This window comes from Camponotus floridanus, unplaced genomic scaffold (assembly GCF_003227725.1).
Source record: "Camponotus floridanus strain SB8 unplaced genomic scaffold, Cflo_v7.5 scaffold39, whole genome shotgun sequence".
Taxonomy (NCBI): domain Eukaryota; kingdom Metazoa; phylum Arthropoda; class Insecta; order Hymenoptera; family Formicidae; genus Camponotus; species Camponotus floridanus.
Window position 1 is genome coordinate 1680133 of NW_020229536.1, and position 25156 is coordinate 1705288.

Genomic DNA, 25156 nt, shown 5'->3' on the forward strand with positions numbered 1-25156 from the left:
TTAAGAAGAATGAAAAATTTTAATTATTCTGACATTGACAATATATAATATACCAAAATTCTTCGCATTCCCATAAGATAGATCATAAAATTCAACCGTTATTGCCTGCGATTATCCTGTACCACGATCCATGGTATAATAAAATAAAAAAAACTTGATCTTCTCACCTTCTGCTCTCGACAGAAGGGTAAACATTGCGGATACTTTGGGGAACAGAAATAATCACCGATGTGACGTGGTAAAGAGGAAAGTGAGAGAGAAAAATCGAGGAACTTCCGGAGGACACTGTGCCTGCACCACGTGCGATGCACTCGAGTGGAGAAATATTTGCATGGCTGTTCACGATACCGTCGAGCGAATATTCGCGCTATGAGATGGTCGCTCGAAGCGCCGATGAAAGTGAGTAACGCGAATCTTAACCGTTAATTATATTCGATCCGGCTACGCGAGGAAATGATACACAAATCACGTTCTGCCGCGGGCTGGATCTAACTATATCGAGGTGAATGCGAAGAGATCTTTCTTCCAATTATAACTGTGAAGAGAAGTATACGAGACTCTGATAGAGATGCTAATGTGGCGTAAAGATTTAAGAGAAACTTGAGCGTTGAATAAATGAACAATTTTTGCACTTGTCTTTCACATATATGTATTAAATTTGTTTTTAAATTTAAAATACGTATGCATACAAATATCTATAAATTGATAAATATAAAACATATTAATAAAATGCAATAATTGTTAAAAAGAAAAAAAATCAATTCTCTTTAATATTTAAAATAAAAAAGATTATTATAAAAACTTAATATACACAAGATATATTACAAAATTTAAATTGCATTATATATAATCTGGCATTTAACAAAATTAAAATACGTATACATAAAAATATCTATAAATTGATAAATGTAAAATATATTTTAAATGCAATTTTAAAAAATTAAACTTCAAATATTTAGAATAGATATTTTTATTAAAATATGTATAATAATCTTTTCGTTAAGGTATTCTAATATTCTTTTCATTAAATATATATATATATATATATATATATATATATATATATATATATAATCATTAAAATATAAAATAAAAAGAAATCTTGATGACGAGGAATTACTAAAGCAGTCACATACTTGAATCTCGATACAGCTATTTGTCGGTTTGTTGCGTGTTACTGATTGCACCATCCACGTGGCATGTCTGAAATATTTTTCGCAACGCACCGAATTACGCAATGCGTTGAAGCAGATCGTGCTCGAAGAGTCCGGCTTTCCGCATCGCCGATCATCCGGACCCGAAGTGCGCCAAATTAGCACGACCGGCAAACGGCTGGAACCGTTTGTAACGGCGGGGGACAAGTTGATTATCCGTAATTCAGCCGGCGAAAAAAATCCGCGAAAGCACCTGCGGAAGGTACGGGACGCGTGGCGCGCGGACCAACGTTGCGGTCAACCATCGCCGCCGATTATTATCCGCAATCCCGCCGTTGGTTGGAAAAATCTGCGGGCACCTTACGGAAACGCAAAGTGGTCGGTCTCTGCCGACGGTACGTCCGCGACCAATTATCCGCAATCGACGACGGTTACTAACGGACGCGTTATGGAAATTCACGTCAACCCCTCGAGGGTGTGCGCCTTCGGTTCTCAAGAAACCCAAACCGTCCCTTAACCATGCACGAAGAATTATACCAATCTTATCGAAGCTTCTTTACGTTTTAACACTCGCTTTGGACATATAAAATATATATGTTAAATATATATATATTAATATATATATATATAAAATATATATTACATTACAATTATATAATTCGAGCTTTATTTATTTTTTATGACAGAAAGATAGAAATTTAAAATTTCTCTCTCTCTCAGTTATTTTAACTATCCATGAAATTAGGAATGACTGCTTACTAGATCGTGCGGTAGATAGACATTTTTTTTCTGGTATCCATATCATGTATAGCAAAAAATGTTGATCTAAAAGATCCATTTTAAACGACAACCAACTGCTAGTCTAGTTAATTAATTCGAATTACATTGATGCGACTGAATTTTAGAGGTAAAGCAAATGATCGTTTTTATCTATATTTTTTTCCTCGCTAATATAAATCTATTCAAGATCTGCTCAAGGCCGAAGAAAAAATCTCCACATAATAGACAGAATTACGAGCTACGTGCTCTCTATATCTGATAGATCTCTCCTCTCTCTCTCTCTCTCTCTCTTTCTCTCTCCTGGTATGCATAAAGTACACCTGTTATTGCAGACAACCGCTCGAATTATCATGCGTGCCACGCAGGCATGCGTAACTGGAAAATGACTCGGTTTGCATAACTCTCGGTCAGATGTTTCCCCCCTGGATCGAGGAAGCGCCGAAGGAGATCCGGCGCGCGTTATCCTTCTCCACTCGAGGACCCGCAGGGATTTGCATCCAACTGGTCGGTTTGTTTTTCCACGTCGCGAGCGAGCACGCGATCTCTGCTGTCTATTAACCGTAAATCATAGCTCATGAAAGCGACTCGGGCGAGTAGAAGGATGAAAGTAACAGTTTACTTGCGCTTACGCGCGAACGTGTAAAGTGGAGCGTGCGAGATGTAATGGAAGCGTTAGACACATTTCCATAATATCGAGATTTTATGAAAAATTGTCTCTACAAAAATAGGCAATATAAATAATCAAAGATTTTAATAAATGATTTTTTTAAGCTGGCTAAATACTTATTTGAGATTTCTATTTTTTCTGATATTTCTGTTTCTTTTTTCGAAGAAGTTACAGCAATACTTTCTTGATTTCGAGAGATGAAATCTTTTGGGGGATTAATTTTTCCTGTTATATTATTATTTTCAAATTTATATATATATCATATAGAATATTATGCTGTATATATATATATATATATATATATATATATATATATATGTGTGTGTGTGTGTGTGTGTATGTGTCACATGTGTGAATACAATTTAATATCGAAAAATCACTTTCTGAATACTAAATTTAATAAAAATTAAAAAATGTAGTAATTAATAATTTTCCGATCTTCTTTTAAAATTAAAAAATTAAACAAGATTGAAATATTTTATTTTAAAATGACACTACTTTGACGTTTTTCAATTTTTCTCTAATAAAATTTCGTTCGTTATAATTATTTTATAAAAAAAAATAGATCAAATTTTTGCATTTCAAACAATTACACAAGGAATAGTATCTCACATCGTACAATTATACGCTTTTAAACACGTTACGCATGGAAGTTAATATTTATCGAAAAAATCCAATATCAAAAAAAATATTTATGACAATAAAAACATAGATTAATTTTTAATATCCTTGAAAAAAATCTTAAAAATCAATTTTTGTTGACTAAATGATAAATAGATCCCTTGATTAAAAAGTTACCCATCTCTTTAAGATCACGTTCGCACAAGCGGTCGCTTCATGTTGCTTCATCTTCTCTCGATATGCCGATCGTACGTTCCCGTTTTCGAGAGATCGACGGTTCTTTTGCATCTTTCGCCGATCACGAGATAATTTCCTGATTGGTCCGAGCTCCACGTCGAGTTGCCCCTGCGATCGGCCAATCCAGCAGCGACCGTTCCACGACCGGGGTTAACGCATATATATATTCACGATCGTTTGGTGTCATTACATAAGATGCAGCCACGATGAGAAACCGGCAAGCCATACATATATGAACAGAAGACGAAGGGAGCAAACGGGAGGCGAATGCAACATACGAACTCGTCGATGATATATGTTTTTACCGCATCATACGTTTCTTTTTTATTTTTCGATTTTTCGTATTTTCAATATGCGTGGATTCGATCGAGATTTACGATCGATCCAGTCGTAAATTTGCGGAGATGAGTCGCGAATTACAGACCGTCCCGACCATTTCGCGAGAGTGCTGTTTGCACACCGAGTGTATTATCCGAGTGTATATTTTTTTCAACCTTCCATTGCTTATTTCGACGTGAGTAATATCGGGGGTATGAAAGCAAAAGAAAAAGATCGAGCGAAAAAAATAATTTTCATGCCTTATTATGCAGCAAAAATTCGCATTTAAATATTTAAAACTGAAGCAACATAAATTTGCAATTATTCTATCGCGCCTTGAATTTCTAGCCAAGTATTGCATCAAACGCAATGTAGCGTTAACAGACGAAATTACGAAGTTAATTATGCAAATGGTATCCGCGAGATTCCTTGTTGCTCGCGTAGGCGAAGAAAATGATGAGCTTATTTATCATTTGTTCCCAGGAGAAGGCCTTTATTAAGCAACCACATGTCGAAATTGCTTCGTTGTCCGAACGAGGTGTGCGATCTTATCAGGTCATCTCGAAGGAGGGGAGGGATCGAGTGTAATTCTCGCGGCGCGTGACCTGCAATAAGATTGTACACCCGATACGTAGATCCGCTGTAATGATGAGCGCGTAACGAGGCAGACTTTAAAGAAGATATTCCTTTAGTTAACGGATAATCCGTGCCTCCCTACCTCGTTTGCCAAGTAGAAGAACACCATGGCCCGAGGCTACGACGCATGTCACGTTGATACGGTTACAAAAAGCGATGTAAAACACGCGGGACATTAAAGGCCCAATCTACTCAAGTATAAAAAAATTGATGAATTTTCAGGACTTTTTTTCAAATTTTTTTATATTTATTATTGATGTTTAAACAATCGCTATTTTTAAATCTTGGATATTTAGCTTTTTTTGTCTAATATAAGTCTTTGAACGAATGTTTAAAAATGCATACTTGGATAATGTAAAATTTTGTTCCTGGTGTAATTGTCTGAAATGAAAAAATTCAATTTTTTTATTTCGGATATTTTTGGAATATTGCCTAATTTGATTGAAAAGTATTGAAAAATAACAAAACAATCATTTTAAAATTAGATACGAAATAGTCAAAAAGTCATTTTAAAATTAGATACGAAATATTAATTTTTTTATAATTTTAATTAGGTTCTAATTAGAATTCTTTCTTTTAAATTTTCTATTTAGATTGGTAGACCCAAAAAAGTCTTCCTTCATTTAAAAAAATTTTATTTATTAACTTTTAATTTTTGAGAAATATTAAAATTATTCGATCTATTAATTTTCAAGATATTTCTATTTTGCTGAACCTTATTCATTTCTTGAAGATCAGAAAAATATTCAATATTAATTTTTTAAAATTCTAATTAGATTCACAATATCCCATAATATCTTATTGATAAAACTGGATCGAGTTTTTTTCATTTTAGACAATTACACGAGGAATAGCATATCATATCGTTGTTCTTGAACATATGCAGAGATTTGTATTGAAAAAAGAAGAAATATCTAAGATTTAAACACAAATACATGAAAAATATCCTAATTTTCCTCGATAAAGTCTAAAAAAATATTTATTAATTAAAATTTATATTTAACAGAAACTCAAGAAATACTAAAGTGTCTTAAAGAAACTTTTTCCCTTTAAAAATACTGACGTACGATTTAAACATCGATCTAAATATACGTAAAACATCAAAAAGATCAATTTCCAATATTCTTAAAAAAAAATCATCAATTTTTTATACTGCTAGAGTGGACTGGAGGATTATTAACCGCCAGGTGAAAGCATAAATGACATCTCGAATTTCGTATCGATCGGTAATGAGCCGCTTGCGCGAGCGTGAGAAATTTACATCAAGAGGCTAATTGAGTAAGCGATTACCCTCACCGACTCTCCCTTCATATCGTACGACGATTTGCTTAATAGTCCCGGTCACATTCGCTGAATAGTTAATACACCTGCGTACGAGGCGCAATTTCCGAAGCCGAATTAAGTGATCTCGCCGCTTATTACGGCGACAGTTTGTATCAGGGCCGCGCGCGCGACAAGAGAGCCAATAAGTATCTTAGAAATTATTATCATATTCATGAGAGACACTTAAAATCCCAAAATTTATGAAAAAAGGAAGGATGAAAAAAAGATCTCGACGAGATTTTAAGCAGAGGAAAATACCTCTTTTCTACTTTGCTTCCTTAGTAAAAGGATTAGAATACAAAAATCATTATAAACGTAAATAAATAAGGATTAGAATGATATTATACCATAATTCATATATGCAAAATATGAATTTTTTAAAATGAAACGTTAAATTCTAAAACAGCACTCTGTGAAAGCATCCACTCAGAGCGAATGTCTTTCAATCAGTTAACGGACTGTTCGCTCTTAAATACGGAATAAGATATAATTCATGAAATTAGATTCCTAAGATTACGGTATTCGACTCTATTCGAGAGATCCGTTTTCATTACAATAAACACATCAACACCGATTTCTTCGCCGATTTCTCCGCCGTAAAATCCCGACGAAGAGATGACCGTTTAGCACTAAATTTCGGAATTTTTCGATAAAATATCACTTGTCTGTCATCGGCATCGAAGATAGACGATTTTACGACTACAATATTGAAAATTGATGACTCGGATGACAAGCGCGGAGGAATTTTTAATTTTCGAGCCCTTTGCCCACGTGTCGACGTAAATCCTCGAGGAACATGGCGAACCTGGACCGTTTACTGCCTGCAATTTCCACGTCCGTGTCAATGCATTAATTAAAGCGACGTTACACGTCTTGTAATCGCGACATTGACATGGTCCCCAGGCTTATAACCGATCGCTTTTTTTTCCTTTCATTCCCAGCAGGGCTGGTTTTGCTCTCGCAGCTGCATTTCTTTTTGCATGAAAATTTCGTAAAAATTAAGAAGTTCCACTCGATAATATAAGATAACAAATAAAAAAATATAAATGTATCAAAATATATTTTTTACTATTTTAAAGGTAATGCACAATTTGTATCAAACTTGATTAATCTCTCATATATTTTTCTTTCTTAAAATATTTATTTAAAAATCCACTTTAAGATCCAAGGCTATCAAAGATGTGAATTGCTCGAAATTAATATCGACGTAACGAATCATCTACAATTGACCGACAATGAATCTCAAATACAATGAAATACTTTATCGAGTGGTCTACTTCCACGTTTTTAAGACCACTAGGCCATTTTTTTCAACTGCCTAAACTGATAGCCCATTGCGTATAAAGAGAAAAAGCTTCTCGATTAAAAGACGGTCTTGATTCTCACGCGAATTTTATCACGAGCATCGACGTTGTTGTTGTTGTCCGGTACTTTTTATTAAGCAATAATCGAAAGACGACTCTTTAACGATTCGCTCAGGAATTCGGTAGATTTTTAACGGTCGTTAAAGCATCGGGAAGGTGTATCCCCGAGAGAATGTATGACGTGGGCAGAGAAAAAAAATTAGTCGAAACACGTGCCGATATAAAATATTCGAGTCGATCGCCGGCGTTGATTTTTTGCAGACGATGAAACGAGAGCTTCTCCTTTTGAAACCCAAATGAGAAATTAAGCAGCAATTACATTCGACAAGAATAGATTTGGACAAGCGTACGGTATCGCTCATTAATTTTTAATATTTTACAAAAAGTTTCGTTATAAAAACTTTATATAATTCGATTCTCCAATGTATGACAGCCAATTACTCTCGATAGGATAATCCTCGATGCGTATTTCTCTTTTATTGACAGACCGTGTAAAGAATCGATTTATGCAAATTATTTTTTAATTGAGCGTATAAGGAAATTTTTTTTTTAATCCTCTACCGTATTTACGCCGATGATTTACGCTAATGATTCGCGTCAAGGTAAAAGATCTCTTCATAAATCTTCAAAAAGTATGCGTGTAAATCTCTTATTCTCGGAATAAACTGGACATTTTTCATTCACTCTCACAAAAAACGTGATAACTTTGTCGTTTAGCTTCTCACCGAAAGATATTTTTCCAAGAGGATGAGTCGATATTTCGTATCTATTAAATCACCGAGAGATTCGAAATTGAGTGAAAATAAAATGTAGTCACAATACTTCAAACAAACACGGATGGTGAAGTGGAATCCGTTAACACGAGATACGATATTTTATCACGCGGCGCTTAGTTAAAATAACTTTAATTCTGAATGCGATGTTAATTAATGCAGGAAGCGGATTCCCCCTTCACCTGCGTTATCTCGATTTTTAACACGGTCGTTATTTAACAGGATGTTTCATAATCTCCGTACAATATTTTAATAGCATATTTTAAAAGTAAAATGGAATCAAATATATCTAAGAAAATATCGACAGTAATTTTTGAATTACAAGTTATCAAGCTTGTCAATAATATTGTGTAGTATTTGATATGGCTCTGTCATTTATTATCGATTTATAAAAAAATTAATGAACTGATTCCCACAAATACTTCTTCTATCAAAATAAAAATAAACCTCATATTTCTTAAATGTGAAAATATTAAGTTCATAATTTTATTTAAATGTAATCTTACATTTAAGAAATAATTAAATATTTTACATACAACATTTATAATATAATTAATATTAATATTCATACACATGAGAAAGAATAAAATCAGCTGTATAGTAAAAATCATTATCAGCTGATGTAAAATATTTAATATTTTAAAATATTTATATTATAAATTTTTATCCGAGGTGCAGTCACGAAAAAGGGATCCACAAAGGCCGACGTACTCTAATCAATGACATCGAAGAATACTAAAAGGAAGGATGAGAGAGGAGAAATAAAAAGTTTCTATTCCGAGATAATCTTGTTAATGGCTGATATTAATCGAGGAATAAATAGCTCGTTCGTTCTTAAACTTGCTCTGCTATAGTTTCATTTTTTTTTTCTTTCATAAGCGATTAGGGCCGCTTGCGGGTGAAAAAAATCGCGATAGCTTACACCAAGTGACGCGGCGCCATTTTTTTCCTGCGGCTCGGCCATATGGCTTGTTACATCGCCGGATAACTGTTTTACTTTTTTATTCGGAATTTATACGGCTATCAAAGATGTTTATAGAATCCTACGTCTCATTACGTTGGATATATATGATTTTAATGATTTGCCCTGTTAATACTTATCGCGTGAAAAAAATTCAAAGTGTCGTGGTTCTAGGGTATTTTCATTTACGGTTTCCTGGCTCCAACTTGGAGCCGGTTTAACGACTGCTTGTGTCAATCCACCGCGTCTCTTGCAAAAATTTGCGTTTCTAGCTTTAATGCGGATTTAATTTATAAATTAGTAAACGGGGTAAACAAACGTATAAGGGGTAATTCATTAATTAAATCGACGAATATACCGCGCGCCGTTAATTGGAAGCTTCAAGGGGGAGATCAAACAACCAGGCGATGGTAATTAATGAATCCTCTCTTTTCAGATCATTCGGGAAATACGGCGGCGTCGTCTCTGCGCGAGTGAGATTTTTTTCGAATATTTATTAGAGGATTCCCCATAACAGATGCCGCAATCGCGACGGCGTATCACGATGTTCCGAGTGATTGTGGCTACCGGTAGCACGCATGACATTCCGCAAAGGCAAGAAATGGTTAAATCTAACTTATGGACGCCGCGGAAGTCTTGCAGCCTATCAATCGGATCCCGTCTACAACGGCATGGAAATTATGCCGGCGGCGCGTCCAGAGGCAAGGAATTCGCCGTTTACGCTCCACGAAGCGTCTTATAATATTTTCTTCCTTCGTCGTTTGCAAATTTTATTCCATTTAACGCTGTAACGTGGTGATGTATCTAAACTCGACTCGATTTTAAATAGAACAGGATGAAAGGACTTTATATAAATGAAAAAAACGTTTAAATTAATCGAGCTCTGATGTGAGACGATTAAATCTCACGGGATCTCAATAAGAAGCAGAGGCGAGATGCTCGTCAGTTTCATGGAAAATTATTTTTTTTTAAATTAGAAATTAATTTCAACTCTTCTTAATTTTTAAAAAATAAAAATTAATTTTAATTTTAATTTTTCTTAGGCCTATAGCGAGTATGTAATTTATTTGTATTGAATTTCTCGAATTGAGATTTTATATGTTACATATATGAGATGAAGAAATATTGTCCTATGCTCGCTAATCAATTTCAGAAAATTAATTTTTAGAAAATCCTACGTGTGATTCTTCTTGACCAGCAAGATATAATTTTAAGAAAAAAAACAAATTTTTGTACAAATTTTGATATCGCTCTTTTTTATAAAATCATCATAATTACGTATTGTTTTCATTTATCAGCGAATATGATTATCGTTATCAATACATGATGTCTCTCTAAAACTGTGACATTTTTTCTTAAAGATAATCATTTGTTTTCGACTGCGTTATTTACGAACATTTGTAACGTTATTCTGTATTCGAGGCAACGGTAAAGGCAGGATTCATTCAAAAGAGCGACTTGTGCACACGCGAAAAGTGCATAAACTCCTGCTCAAGCAGTCATCTGTATCTTTTTAGGGGCGTTGTGCTCGCAGCGTTTCATTGACTTCCTGCGGAGGATGCGAGGGTGCTTCAAGAAGAGAGGCTTCTCTCTATGATACAGTGATGCACAACTCGCGTCCTAATAATTCCACGTGATTTATAATTAATATTCTCTATAATTCTTGATTAATTAAAAAATCCGCGAGAGTTAAATATAATATTCTCGATAATTCTTGATTTCAAAATAAAAAAATAAAAAAATCCGCGAGAATTAAATTATAAAAGCCAAATTAAACGCCTTATTTCCGAATAGAATACTGTATTGCTTGAAACGCAAGCGCTATAAATTACGTTTGATTGAATATCCTTTGAATACCAAGGCAACTTAATCGATCGGCTCTTAACTCATGACCGGATAATGAAGGTCGATTTAGCGATTGGTCTCAAGAAGCAAATTGTGCATCACTGGCGCGGCTACGTGACAAATTAGTGGCCCATCGGAGGTATGCGATCTTAGGCAGTCACCTCTCGATTACTCCGGCTCTGTGCACGCTAATTTATTTGACATCGGTAATGCGGCCTTAGACTACGTCTAGGAAGTGTTACTGCTAACGCGGAACCGATGTCGTAGATATGTCCTACTCCTTTATTCAATCAACGGAACAATCCTCGGATGAAGTCGCGTGGCGGAATAGACGTAACGGTCACCGTGAAGTGGACATCATTGTTAAGCGAGAAATGTCGATATATTGTGTTTAACCGTGGAAAGACACAATAGAATACGGTAAACGGCTAATATTTCTAACTGAACTCTCCCTTTTGCTGTAAACAAATATGGTTCTAAATATCTACGAAAAATATAGTATCATTTTTTATAATCGTGGAACATACCAATGTAAGCGAAATAATATGTAAGAGAAAAATCAATATTTTTATTCAATAATATACGCAAATATTACGAAAATATATACGCATTATATTTTATAAAAGAATATTGTAAAAATTTAAATATTAAAATTAATTATTAAATTAAATATTATTAAATTATTATATTATTAAATTAAATATTAAAATTAATTATTAAATTTAAAAAGAATATTGTAATTATTCACATATTTTAATTCACAGATAATTGCATATAATTTGAAGTAATTTATAAAGCATTTTTAAAGCATTTTTATAGTAATAAGTATCTTAATATTGTAAATATTATTTCGCCTATCATGAAAAATAAGAAAATATATCTCTGAAAATATATTCACAGAATTCTGTTAAAGTTATCTCTCGCTACGGTGCTTTAGTGTAATTAAAAAAATATTGATGACATTGATTGGTGATTTTATCAAGCAATATGCTCAATCTTGAATAATTAATCCGTCGATATTCCTCCAAAATTGAATAATTCAGTGCGTATCCCGCTGTGCGTACGATTTTCCGTAACGATATTTATCCGATTTACGATGCAAACAAGTCAATGTCGCCGACGTCGGGCGCGATTAAATTTCCTTCTCGTCGATATTAACACTTTATTATATATCGACGATCGCGACGACGAAACCAGACAGCAACGGACAGCACGCGCGGGCTCATCCAACCATAGTAAAACTCACTACGCCGGCGTAATAATGGTCCATTAATTAATATTTATGCCTCTGCCCACGTGGCCATGACGCTTCCTTTGCGTATACATTAATTCTAACGCGGTTGCATCCGCATTATTCACGCTCCGCGCCTTATTAAGGCCGTTAATCGCGGCGAGGGGGGAAAAGAGAGAGCAAGATAGAGACTCGATTTCGATTTTTATTGGAGTAGCTACGTCGTCTCCCTATCTCTCTCTTTCTCGTCGCGGATTTAATAACCTTCGTTTTGTCGATGCGAATCTCCGTCTGAAATAACTTCATCCCGCAACGCGATCCCCACTTTTTTCACTCCCTTCGATCGTAATTATCGATTCGGCTACTCTTCGATGAAAGCCTCTTTGAAAGGAAGGACCTCGAAGGAAACCTCTTGACAGGATCCTTTTTACATATAACATATGAGACACGGAATATATAATATGGAATACAAAATAAAATTAAAAATATATCAATATTTTTAACAACTTTAATATTTTTTTTGGAAAAGATGATTTCAAAATAGAGATACAAAAGAACTTTTTTCTAGTAGAAGAATCAAATTTATTTTTTTTCATTATTTTTCTTTAATATAATATTTTTCTTTATTCTATAATAAAGAAACTAAAGTTTGTGTTTTTAATTTATCTTTTTTTCGAAAATAATTTTAACGAAACTTTTAAATTAAATAAATTAAGTCAAGCATAATATGATTCAAATAATTATCAGTTAGAGATATATAACAAAAATTTATACATCTAACGGGAAATTATTCGAATTACATTATATTTGATCTTATTTTAACTACAAGAAAACTCATTAATCCTCATTAAAAATATTTTCAAAAGGATAAAATAAATAAAAAGATTAGTTTTTACTTTATAAGATGATCACATTTATGAATTGTGAATGGATGCAAGAATCTGATTATAAAGTGCTTTTTAATGAAAATAAAGATTTAAAAAAAATACATATATGAAAAAGAAACAAAATTTGTTGCTTCTTTTTCACAAAAATAAAACATATTTTATGAAAAATGAAACATTTAGTTTTTTTGCATCTCTATTTCGAGGTTTAAATTTATTCGAATTTAAATTAAACTATTCTTCTTTGGCTTTCGATTCGCTTTCAGTAATCCAGATATAGTATTCGCTGTCTAGAATTGGCGTGATAAAGGATCAAAGAGGTCGAATATATATCTTTTTTATAAAATATTTGTTTTATTAAAATATATATATATATATATATATTTTTTTTTTTTTTTTTTTTTCGTAAAATTTTAGCAAGAATAGTTCTATATGCGATGCCTAATTGCGAAGACTCACTTGTAGCTGCCGATCGAGATAATGAGTTCCAAGTACATTATTACATAATAAACAACAGAGCACGTATGTTGCTAGACCGCAATTATGCATTCGCCGCAATGTGTGCGTGCCACGATATTAAAAAGCGTGCATGTGCGTGTTCGATTGATCATCGCGCCGTGACGCGCGATTCCTTTAGCTTTTTATGAACTCTTGCTTGCTCGCGAAAACGGCTAGACTATTCGAGGAAACATAAATTTTCACACCGCGAATGTGACGATAAAATAAATGCGAGGCAGATGCTTTTCCTCTAGATCTGAATATATTTGCGGATGAATGCCACGTCGGAAGTTGATAATAAAAAATAAGAAATTCACTCTTTAAATTGGACAATCATTTTGGATAAAGCGGAAATCAGAGGAAAGTTATTTTTAGAGACGGTTTATTATATTGAAAATTTATTATATTGAAAATTTATTATATTAAAATACGGTTTATTATATTTAAAAATACTCGAATTCCGCTGGAAAATCTTCGTGACAAAAAGATTCATTTCGAGATAACACGATCGTAAAATGTGATTCATCCCACTCATGTCAAGCGCGCGCACTTTCCATTTCAATTAGTCTAGTCTCGATGTATAAATGCATGCTTTATTATACCGCGGATATATACGGAGGTGTGGTAGACACCGACTAGAAAATGAAAGGGGTTTCGCCAAGGGTATACTAGTGAATCAGCTGGGAGAGAAACTTCAGGATAGAGGATTTACGGGCAGATGGAGAAAGAACCGTTATTCAGAAAAAAAAACGCGAATCGAGCAGCATACTAATTACTAATTAATAAAATGATTAAAGCTCATGCTTTTGTTAGATACTTTGTATTAATTAATATATCATTTATTTGTTTTCTTTCAAATTTGTAATTTATTCACTTATTTCTTTATGGATGGATGGCATATATCAACTGACAGTTGTCGCTCCGATCTTTGTTACAACCAGTGTTTTTTCATCACTCATATTTAATCCAATTGCATAATATACAAAGATTATTAAATCTATTATTATTATATTATTACCTGAACTAATTATTTTTATTAAATTTATTATTATTATTAAATTTATTATTATTATTATTACCTTAAAGATTATTATTAATTATTTCTTTTAAATGTTTACGTTATTTACTTTACAATAGTTTTGTTTATGAAAGTAGTTTACGATTAAGAAATTATTGTACATAAATTGCATTCTTATTTTATTCTTTTAATATTTTTTACGTTCTTCTGTATCAATTTTTCTTTCTTTTTTCTTCAGAAGCGCTTGTTACTTTCTTGTAGAATAGCATGGAATAATTTGTAAAAACAACTACACATGTATCTCGTCATGCTATATGCTCTTATAAACACGAGAATGATAACTTTCATAAAAATGTGTTTCCGATATAATACGTGTTTGCAATGCCTCAAACATATATCAATGATCTCGCTTATCTTGCTCTCATTAAATATTTCTACCGGTCGTAATTTATTAGCATTTTTCGAATTCACTGATATAACAATTAATTCCATCGTTAAAAACACACGTTCCAACGTGTCTTTTTCTCATCCTACCTAAAATCATAAGTATAATACCGCGTGCGTTCCTCACATATTACATTCACGACAAGGAGCTGCGATTAAGCGATTAAACGAGCGGCATTCTTTGATCGCATCAACTGAAAACTCGCTTTCCCTTAATTCTCGTTAAATCCAAAGAGATAAATTGGGAGAGAAAAGGATTCCGCTAATGTGATATTTTCTTTGCAAGAGCTAGAAATGCGTTTCGCGATTTAAACTAGATTTTAATAGCTAACAAAATCTCCTTGATTCATCAAAGATACCAGAAGAGCGAACGCGTGCTCGCCGAAAGATTTGCGGCGATGAAACTAATTCACCCCGGCGTTTGTGATTAATTAATCGCCGTCAGTTAATCAATTTATGTCGGCTACCTAACGATCGAAAAAAGCACGAGAAAAAGTTCGCGCGAAAGGTGGATGCAATCGCTCAAAGGTAGGCACAGCTTTATAGGATGCGGCTGTTGGACAAACAGCTCTTGCGTAAATTGATTCTCGGCAAACGATGATGTTTATAGCTGTAACATTTGTATTTCCCCTCGTCTTTTATAAATGCAAGAACGCATTCAATTTTCGCGAAATACTTTTCTTGCAAGATCATCCTAACGTCGCTGGATCAGATTTGTCATTCTTTTTCTTATGCAGCTTCACGTCGACTCCTCAAGGTCCTCTTCGAGGCTCTTCGACATCTTTATGCGAGCTTCGTCTCCGCCGCGATTGAAGCGTCTCGTTAGCTGTCCCGTATGCAAAATAATGCGCGCGCCGCGCGTCAATGAAATTCCGCAACAAGAACAAGATTGAGACTTGCCAATCGGAGGGTCGGGGTTAATAGCATGTCACGACGAACCGCGCGCTTTCCTTCTCGCGACCGCGCGCGCTCGCGTAATAGCCCCGGTAATTAATCCATCACCGAGGTAGCGAACTTTGTAATTACTCACCGTTAATCACAATTTCGTAATTACTTGGTACCGGTCGCCGCAAGCGCTCCCGGGGCCCGATATCGCGCGAGTAAACGAAATCAATCATCGAGTTTTCGAAGGCGCGTCGATACGATCTTTAATTCTTTTCTCTCCTCCTCTCTCCCCCTCCTCTTCCGCTGCGGTAGATTTTTCCGATGCGGCAGGGTAATAACCACACACACGATGTAATTACACGAGGGCGAACGAGCGCTTTTCTTTTTCTTTTTTTTTTTTCTCTTTTTACGATCTTTTCGTCCTACAACTATAATTCATTCTTAACTACATGTGTAATCGCGGTGTCGTAAAAAATACTCATTGAAATATTTAAGAAAGAATTTCCGCCAAAGGATCAATTTGCATCGTTATTTTTACTGCCTATTGGCAATTTCATCCTCGCGTACAATGTATCTGTATATGAGCCAAATCCCCTGCCCCGTCTCGAATGTGTCAAAGCAACGAAAGTCTTTTCTCCAAAGCGTGAAAAATAGAAATCGTGAGAGATTTCATCGTAAACGAGTAATTTGTAGAATCATTAAAATACATCCATGAGAGATTGCATAGATTTTCAGCTGACTGAAAGTAACACGGCTATCTAATGAGTAATTAGTAAATTTTCATTATAGATATTAATGATATATACTTTGTTAGGATGTAAAATAGCGCAGTAGTGGTGCCGAGTGAATAGTGACAGCGGAGAATAAATTATAATAATTTTTCATGCAGTAAAATATAACAGCTGGTTTAAAATCTAATTAAAAAATTATAAATTAATATTTGTAATTAGAAAATAATTATTAAGTTAATCTATACTTTTTATTTCGCAATAATTTTTATATAAACGGAATCGAATAATTTGTTATAACTGAGCGATAAAATTATTATGATGACATTATAAATATTTCGCTACAATATAGTTATTTATTCCACACAATTATCTTGGCTGACTTCGACCTCATCTATCTGTTAATATCAGATTTTAGAATCACACCTGAATCGATTACGGTTTATTACGTATAATTCTACTAAAGACGCCGACGACAAAACCTATATAGAATTATCCTCGCTCTCCAGCTTGCCATCTATTAATAATAAGTCATTAAACTTTCAAGGTAAGATGCCATTAAACCTTCGTCAATTATATCGAGCACGCAATTAAGTCGCTGGCCTAACGAGGTGAAGAATACACTCTCCGATCTTCGAGTGAAAGCATTTCCGTTACTTATTGCGACCGCTAAAAAAGCGAATCTAGCAAGAATCCTTCCAATCATCACTTCTCCAAAATATAATCTGATTGAAATGGTCCGGATTGTTGAAGTGATCTGATTTTTTCGGGGCTCCAGCCCGGTTCAGAGTCGCGAGCATCATCAGCCGTTCACCAACACGCGTGCACGGAATGACGAATTGCGGCGGTGAACGTTTAATACCAAACAAGAATACCGACTACCAGAAGTCAGTATCCGATGAATAATAACCGTTGAAAATTATGCCGGACCCTCGACTTTTTTTTCCGAACCCCATAAATCTCCCCGTACGACTCGGTTCAGTGATACTTCATACGAGTCATCCGACGTGACTTAAAGAAGACATCGATATTGTCACGCGCGCGATAATATCGTCGAATATATATTATGATACGAAACATATACACACACGCATAGGGAGCGTGATAATGATGCTGCGACGTAACAGATGTGATTTTGAATTCAACGGGAGATAATGATTTCTCACTTAGCGAGGCACTTTGACGTGCAAAAAAATGGAAAAGATTAGGTAAACCGTTAATTATGAGGATGAATATGTCGCCGTGATTTATTTTATTCCAAAGATCGTGAAAGAGAAAAAGTAGCTACTTTACATATTTTTCTGGTGGATGCGAAATATGATGTAAGATTTAATGCAACGCGCAGTTATTTAGGAGTAATATTTACGCTAATGTCAATAAATTAATTCAATTATACAGATTTTTTACCGGTTGCGAAAATTTCACGTCTCGTATATCGCTAAATAATTATGATATTTGGTTCTCTAGCTGTCAAGATAAAATTTGTCAAATTGTTAATTGCACATTCATCTTATAAATGCGGTTTAAAAACGTTTTTTAATTATTTAAAAACAGAAAAAGCTTATAAAAATTATTATTAGAAAAAGCTTGTAAAATATTTTATTTCTTATTTGAATAAATTAGATAAAAATGCAATATAACAAATATCTCTCAAAGTTTTCGAAATTTAAGATTGCGATTAATTATAAAATATATTTTCGTGAATATTTTATAAGAAATATTTAATTTTGTTAAGAGCGAAAGAAATAAAAAAAAAAAAATAAATTTTATAAGAACGAAAAATAATTTTGTTCTTCAAAATAAATAGATTATTTTACAATTTGACTACTCAAGTACGTCATTGTCTATTTTTATTCTCGCAAAAAGTGATATTGACTAAAACAACTTTTCGCGTATCATCTTCTTTTCCGATCTGATAAGCGATAAATTTATATCCATTTTCACAAGACTTCTTATTGTAATTAGATATTCAGGTCAGAGAAATTTAAATCGAACGCATCAAATAAATCGATTGCATCGCTCAATACGAAGTATCGATTTGTCTTTAGAATCGGCAGTTATAATTCTTTATAGAAATCAGGAAAAACAGAGAATAACTTTGTACGAGTTTACGCAGCGAAAAGAAATAATGTATATCATGGTTAATGTATGTTTTCATGCAAGAATGCGTAGGGCCGCTGGTATATCTAGTTTAAACCTTGTAAAAAAGTAACGGTTCCACGATTTCGCAATAAAACTCTACGACAGTGAATTATGATTCTAATTAGGAACTCATCAAGTTTCCGTAAGGGCTGCTAATAAAATTTCGTAAATGACGAATACGGCGAGAACATTAATTATCGTGTCTTAATTAAACTTATATACTGTTAATTAGCAATGAAATGACTTGCTTGAGATAAAACTCTTTATCAAAATTATATCCAAATATATAGTGTAAGTTAATTTTACTTTGGAAATAAAATAGAAAAAATATTTAATATATGAATTATATGATTGAAAATATGTCAAAAATAAAATTTACATTAATATAATACATGTAAAATATAAATTATGTAAATCTAAATTGTATTGTTTCCTAAATTGATTTTGAAATTTATATTAATATACAATACATATAAAATATTTTTTCTAAATTGATTATTAAAAAAATATCCCAACATTTTAAATAAAACTCAATTTGTTTATCCAAAATTAAATTCGCTTTTTTCTTCCGTTATCTATGCTTATTGATACTCATAATGTTTTAAAATTAAATTTACATAATTTTGGAAACAAGCGGCTCAAATAATCAATCCATTACGGTAAAAAATCAGTATCATAATATACCTCTTAGCGAGATGATCTCACGAGCCCTCCTCCAATAATAATGCGCCGTTTTTGCCGTAAGCAATCGAGCGCAAAGTAAAAAAGTCAAAGCCATAGAATACGCGTCGTACTTCGTTGCATCGATGAAGACGAGAGAGTTTGAGATGCGCTTTTCTATGTCGTATTTTTCACGTTTCCGCCAATTCCCACGAAAGACCGTGAAATCTATTCAATGGCTCACGCTCGGTGCGTTCAGAGTCCAACGAGACGATACGGGAACTCCGATAAATCGTCAGCGTTGCATTCCGACTCCGAAATAAAATAAAAGAAATGCGTTACAGATCCAATCTCGGCGTAAAAAGATTTCCTCCCGAAAAGGAGTAGCACGTGAAGAACACGCGAGACATCCATAACGAGCGACCTTAAAATTTCGCTAATTGCATGCCTCGCGATGAATTAATACGATTCGAACGGCGGCATCGATTGATGAATGTCTGGCATTTATGCCGGAGGTGCCTCCGTGTCTCGTTACGTGCGACGCGGACACGGTCGCATTAAAATTAAAGAAGAGGAGCTCGCGCGAAAATGGCGACCGCGCCGGGTGGTTGGGTGAAGCGGAGGAAAAAAGCTCGGGAACCGTGGCAGCTGGCGATTTTAACGAGGTCCCTCGCGAGGAACGATTCGCTGGCCAGAAATTTGATTGCGGGTTCAAGAGGGAGCGATGCCAACCGTCTTTAACTGTTTCCTCTCTCGGGCGATTAACATTTTTCGGCAAAAATAACCGCCATTCGACCGCGCGTTGACGTTTATACTTTATATGGTCGCGAAGGGCTTAATGGGTACGCAAGAATTGATGAAATGAAACGAGGATAATTTTCAGACTACGCAGATTCGGGTAAGTATATACATGGGATGACGCGAAATTACCGCGTTACCGCAAATATGATGGATTGCGGATTTCCTTCAAAACGAGGGAGGGGAGGAAGAATTATATAGCCCTTCTCTTAAATTATATGAATATTTTTATCAGTCTGCCTCATCTTTTTCGAGAGATTATTACTCATATGATAGAACACTTATAAACACGAATATTACTCATTATAATAGAACACTTATAAACAGCTTAAGTCGAGACGAATTAACGGTACCATAGGAAATTTGAAAAAGATAAAAATAAATAAATAAAAATAAAATAAAAATAAATAAAAATAATAAAACATGTAAATAAAAAAAGAAAAAAAGAATCAATAAATTCAAATTATTAATTGTGGATTTGCTCTAAAAAAAAAACGCTACAAAAAAATCAATAGACAAAATTAGATCGAAAAACACACGGAACGATCTAACAAACTTTCAATTTCGATAATTACGTTCTCTATTTTGTAAAGAGATACCCGTGTATCGAGGAAGATATCGCAAGAACAGATGGAAAATGAACGAAAGGAGCAAAAAGTGACCGTGATCGAGGAAATTGGAACATCAAGGCGTGGCACCGGGACGACCATCTGTTCTATTAGACTTAAGGAAGAGCGATACCTGCTCTTCAGCTGAGATCTCGATCTGGCCTCGCTTGTCTTGTTCCACGGGAATAAAGTGGGTATGTAAGTAGGCGAGTTTCTCGAGCCCCACATGGCCTTGCAAGGCCATTTCTAAGCAATCGGAAATCAGATTGTTCTCTCGTTCGCGAGAATGAGAAAATTTAGAAAGATGCGACATCATCGTAAACCTTTCGCGAGAATTTCTTATTTCGTCATTGAAAATTTATTTTGTATTAGATTTAAGATATGTTAATTAGTTAAAGATTGGACGACTGATAGAATAGTACTCGATACGGTTTAATTTCGAAATAATTATTCGAAGATTCTTACACAGACCTTTCTTTTCTTCCTTGCTAATCATTATCAGAATAATAATCTAATAAAGTACCTACTTCATTTGACCGAAAACTACTATTAATGAAACTTATTTTTAAAAAATTATCTTTTTTCAAATTATTAACAAAATACAACGCAACAACTGCACTGTCGTACAAGTTTCAAAAAATGAAAATTATGCAACGAGTCGATGCATAATTTTGTCGAAAATAAGTATTATTATAGTAATTACACCTAAACATTACCTCACGTTATTACAGTGAAATAAGTTTGAAGTATGTACAATCAGCATTTTGAGATCAAGAATTTCGCAATCACCGATCATGTACGTATATACGCTATACAATTCTATAAATGTCTCAAGGAAGAAGATCAAATCAATCAAAGAGCAAATCAATCGAATATTCAGAGAAAAGATTTATGTACATCTACATCTGAAAGAGATAATTATTCATCTCGAGATATATGCGATATTTAAATTTAAAGATTAAGGCAATACGTTAATTAAACTAAATTATTTAAGTTTTTTCTTTGCTTTCTGATATATTAAAAAATCATGAAATCATTCGAAAGAAAAATGTTTCTTTTTTTCATTTTTGTTTACGAGAAAAAGGCTTGCATAAAATTTAAATTGATTTAATAAATCAAATTTTTATCTTCATAAGAGATTTTATCTTTGAGGCAAATTATTAATGTATAAGAAAAATTAATGTTATCTGCTTAAACAAAATAAAATAGATGACTCGAATGAAAGAAACAAAGTAGCTGATTTAATGCAACAATTTAATAATTTTTCAATTTAATAGAAATTTTTCTATATTAATTCGCTAATTTTTAAATATATTTGTCTCAAAAATCTATGTACATATTGATGAAAGAACATTGCATGATGGTAAAAGAAAGTTCTCGCGTGTTAGTGTCAGCCTTGAACCGGGACACCAACCGGAATCGAAACGGTCTTTTCGAATGATCAAAATAATTATTCGAAATTTCGCCAACTGATACGGAATAATGAGTGAGCAATATTTCGAAATGATTGATAACGGTATCGCAATTGAAGATAATCAATCGAACGTCAATCTGGAAGAGCAAATTGCGATGGTAAGTTTTAATTATTGTCGGCAGCTCGTCACATATGCAAAAGACTTGAAAATCTCAATACTACACATGTGTATGTCTGTGTTTATGCGAGATAGTAATTATTTTAACGCAGACAATCAATGCACTAAATAATCTAAATATCAGTCTACTTCGATGCATCTTTGAACCTGTTATTTATATCGCCTTCGAAGATTTATGATTTATATTGTAGATAAATAATTGGCAATAAATAAAATACTTTGCGATTTTTCTGTTCTCGATATAATATATATGTCTCGGAGACATGTGTCAGAAAAATCTTGAAAGATCCTAACTGGCACTAACCTGTTAAATGTCAGCTGGATGCGGCAGGCCATGCGGTAAGTTGTAGACACTCTACAGCCAGGTGATCGATGATCTTCGTAGCACGTGGACGACGTTTGTCAGGAACGATAATGAGCGTAGGTCGCGGCTTCCCTCGGATCCTCCAGCATTTCAACAGCTGTGGCGGTTAATTTTCGAGCTTGATTCACATCCTCTGTCACAAATTTTATTAATTGTCAGTTCACCAGTCAATTAACGCGCGACTATAATTCTATAGAAACTACTTCACATCGCGAATTTTACGAATTTTTTAAAAAAGTGCTAGTTCTAATGTTCACGTGGAAACTTTCGAAGGTAGCATGAAAGATGAATCATACACTTTTCGAAGATATTCAATTACGATAGTAAAATTTGTACATTTTTGACGAGAAACGAAAGATTTGTGTTTCGTTGGCATAATCGAAGGCCAGAATTTATGAGTGAAATTTCTTCAGAAGGCAAACTGATGCGGCGAGAAGCAGATTATTCTTGCAAGGTATCTCTCTCTTCCTTTCTTCTATTTTTATTTATCTAAATTTAAATAGATCCCAGATGCGTATAAATTTACTATATCGAATGGTAGTAAAATTTATATCGCGGTTTTCATCGGTAAAGAATAAATGATTCCATGAAAAATATTATCCTTTCCATTTTTACTCCTTGTTGGAAATTTTTCTCTTTATATAAATGCAGCAATTGTGCGATGCACCTCTCATTTTATTCCTTCTCTCGCTAATAATAAAGCAATAACGATACGACGATAAATTTCATAAAATTCAAATTGCATCGCGCAGTAGATCGGCTCGTTCTCTATTTTCTATTTTACCGAATCCATCGTTGCTTCAATATGTATGCTCTTCGCAAGGATCTTATCTTCACACTTCAACAATACCCAACATTAGCGGTGGCGCATGAGACAGAATTTAGAAAATTACGACGTCTCGTCCAAGCTCTCCGGAATTAATCGATGTGCTTGCTCCATCCAGGAGGTCCATCTCCCGCGAGTTTCGGCCGCGATCCCAAGGGCAAGAAGGGATGCGAAGGGATCGGAGCGCGCCAACGATATTTTGACGGATGGTGTCGCGTGACGGGATAGACGAGAGAGAGAGACCAGGAGGATGAGTTTCGTGGTGGATCCGTGCCGCGTGGTGGTCGGGTAGTTTGTGGCTGCGAGAGGCACCACACAGGAGAAGTGCCTACGACACGGAGCGCCGCCGCGCCGTCTTCGTCCTTGCGGAGAGAACAGCGGTTCCTCGTCGCTCTTCCGCCGTCTCTCGCTCGCTCCTTCCCTTCGCTCTTCCGCGGCTTCCCTCGCTCTCCGGCCTCCTTCTAACCGCGCTATTGCACACGGCTGTCTCTCTCTTCCTCTAGCAGCGAGTCGTCCTTCCTCGTCGCGCCCGCGTCGACGAGCGAGAGGAAGCACTTCCTTATTCCGGTGCGCGTTACGCACGTTCCTGTCGGATACCTCGGCGAGGAGAGGTAGCATTGAGTCGTTCAATGATACTCTCAAAGTCAATCATTTCGATATGAATTATCGCGTTAAAAACCTGCCCCTCTCTTTTTTTCAGGGAAACAGCTGATTGATCGGGCAAACTGTCAAAGTGGAGTATGCAGATTGCACATTGTGCTGCACAGTCGAAAGGAGGTCGACTTTCGCACGGCTCGTGCCACCTTATTGACCATGCTAACTGGGAAAATAAATACAATCGTCCCGTCGTGACGCTTTTCACGGACCGGCACGTGACCGCTCATCCAGAGCGATGGAAACGTAGCGTTATCCTCGATAATCCCGTCAATCTAGATTAATCTCTCTCAGCTGGTGAAATTTCGAGACTAATTGTAACGTTCAGTATTATTGATATCAAGTAATAAACGTAAGATTTGATCCTTTAAATGCTCCTGATCGTGGATCTCTAAATTATTGTCAATCTCTCGCAATTTCACGAAATACTTTGGATAAATATTAACGAACTCCTTTGAAAGTCATGAATGTAAAATCTCGATGAAATTGCATAATATATTCAAAATACAGCGATGTCTCATAAGTCTGGCAAAATTTCAAGCTTCTTCTCGTGATGCGTGCAGAAAGAGGTAGTTTAACACGTTCATAAAATGAAATGACTGTACCATCGTCTCGTGATAATTGCGATCGTAATAAGATGAGTACCGAGACGTGTACTTTAGAAAAAAAAAAATACGTTCATGAACGTTACATTTGCCATTTTCTCTTTCTTTGACACCTAATTGTTTTAATATATAATTTTGCACAATTTTCTATTGTATCTTGCGTCGTAATATTTTAATGTTTATTTCATTCCCTTTATACAATCATTTCTAGCCAAGTCATCAAAGAAACGCGCACTATTATTTTTGCTAAAAATAACAAACAAAATAGGGCGATAATAATCGCCATAATTATTCGTATCTTTGAGAAATAAAAAATGATTTTACCATCGTCTCGTGCTAATTGCGATCGTAATAAGATGAGTACCGAGACGTGTACTTTAGAAAAAAAAATAATACGTTCATGAACGTTAAATTTGCCATTTTCTTTTTCTTTGACACCTAATTGTTTTAATATATAATTTTGCACAATTTTCTATTGTATCTTGCGTCGTAATATTTTAATGTTTATTTCATTTCCTTTATACAATCATTTCTAGCCAA

The 25156-nt window shown here is 34.5% G+C and overlaps 1 protein-coding gene across 2 annotated transcripts in view; it reads right to left on the reverse strand.

Moving 5' to 3' along the window:
* LOC105254943 overlaps positions 1 to 25156 on the reverse strand; it is a 95290-nt gene that overhangs the window by 59229 nt on the left and 10905 nt on the right. For both annotated transcript variants that reach the window (XM_025411312.1, XM_025411311.1), the window contains exon 3: positions 22472 to 22664. The gene's annotated coding sequence lies outside the window, so the exon portion shown is untranslated. The remainder of the gene's footprint in view (positions 1 to 22471; positions 22665 to 25156) is intronic.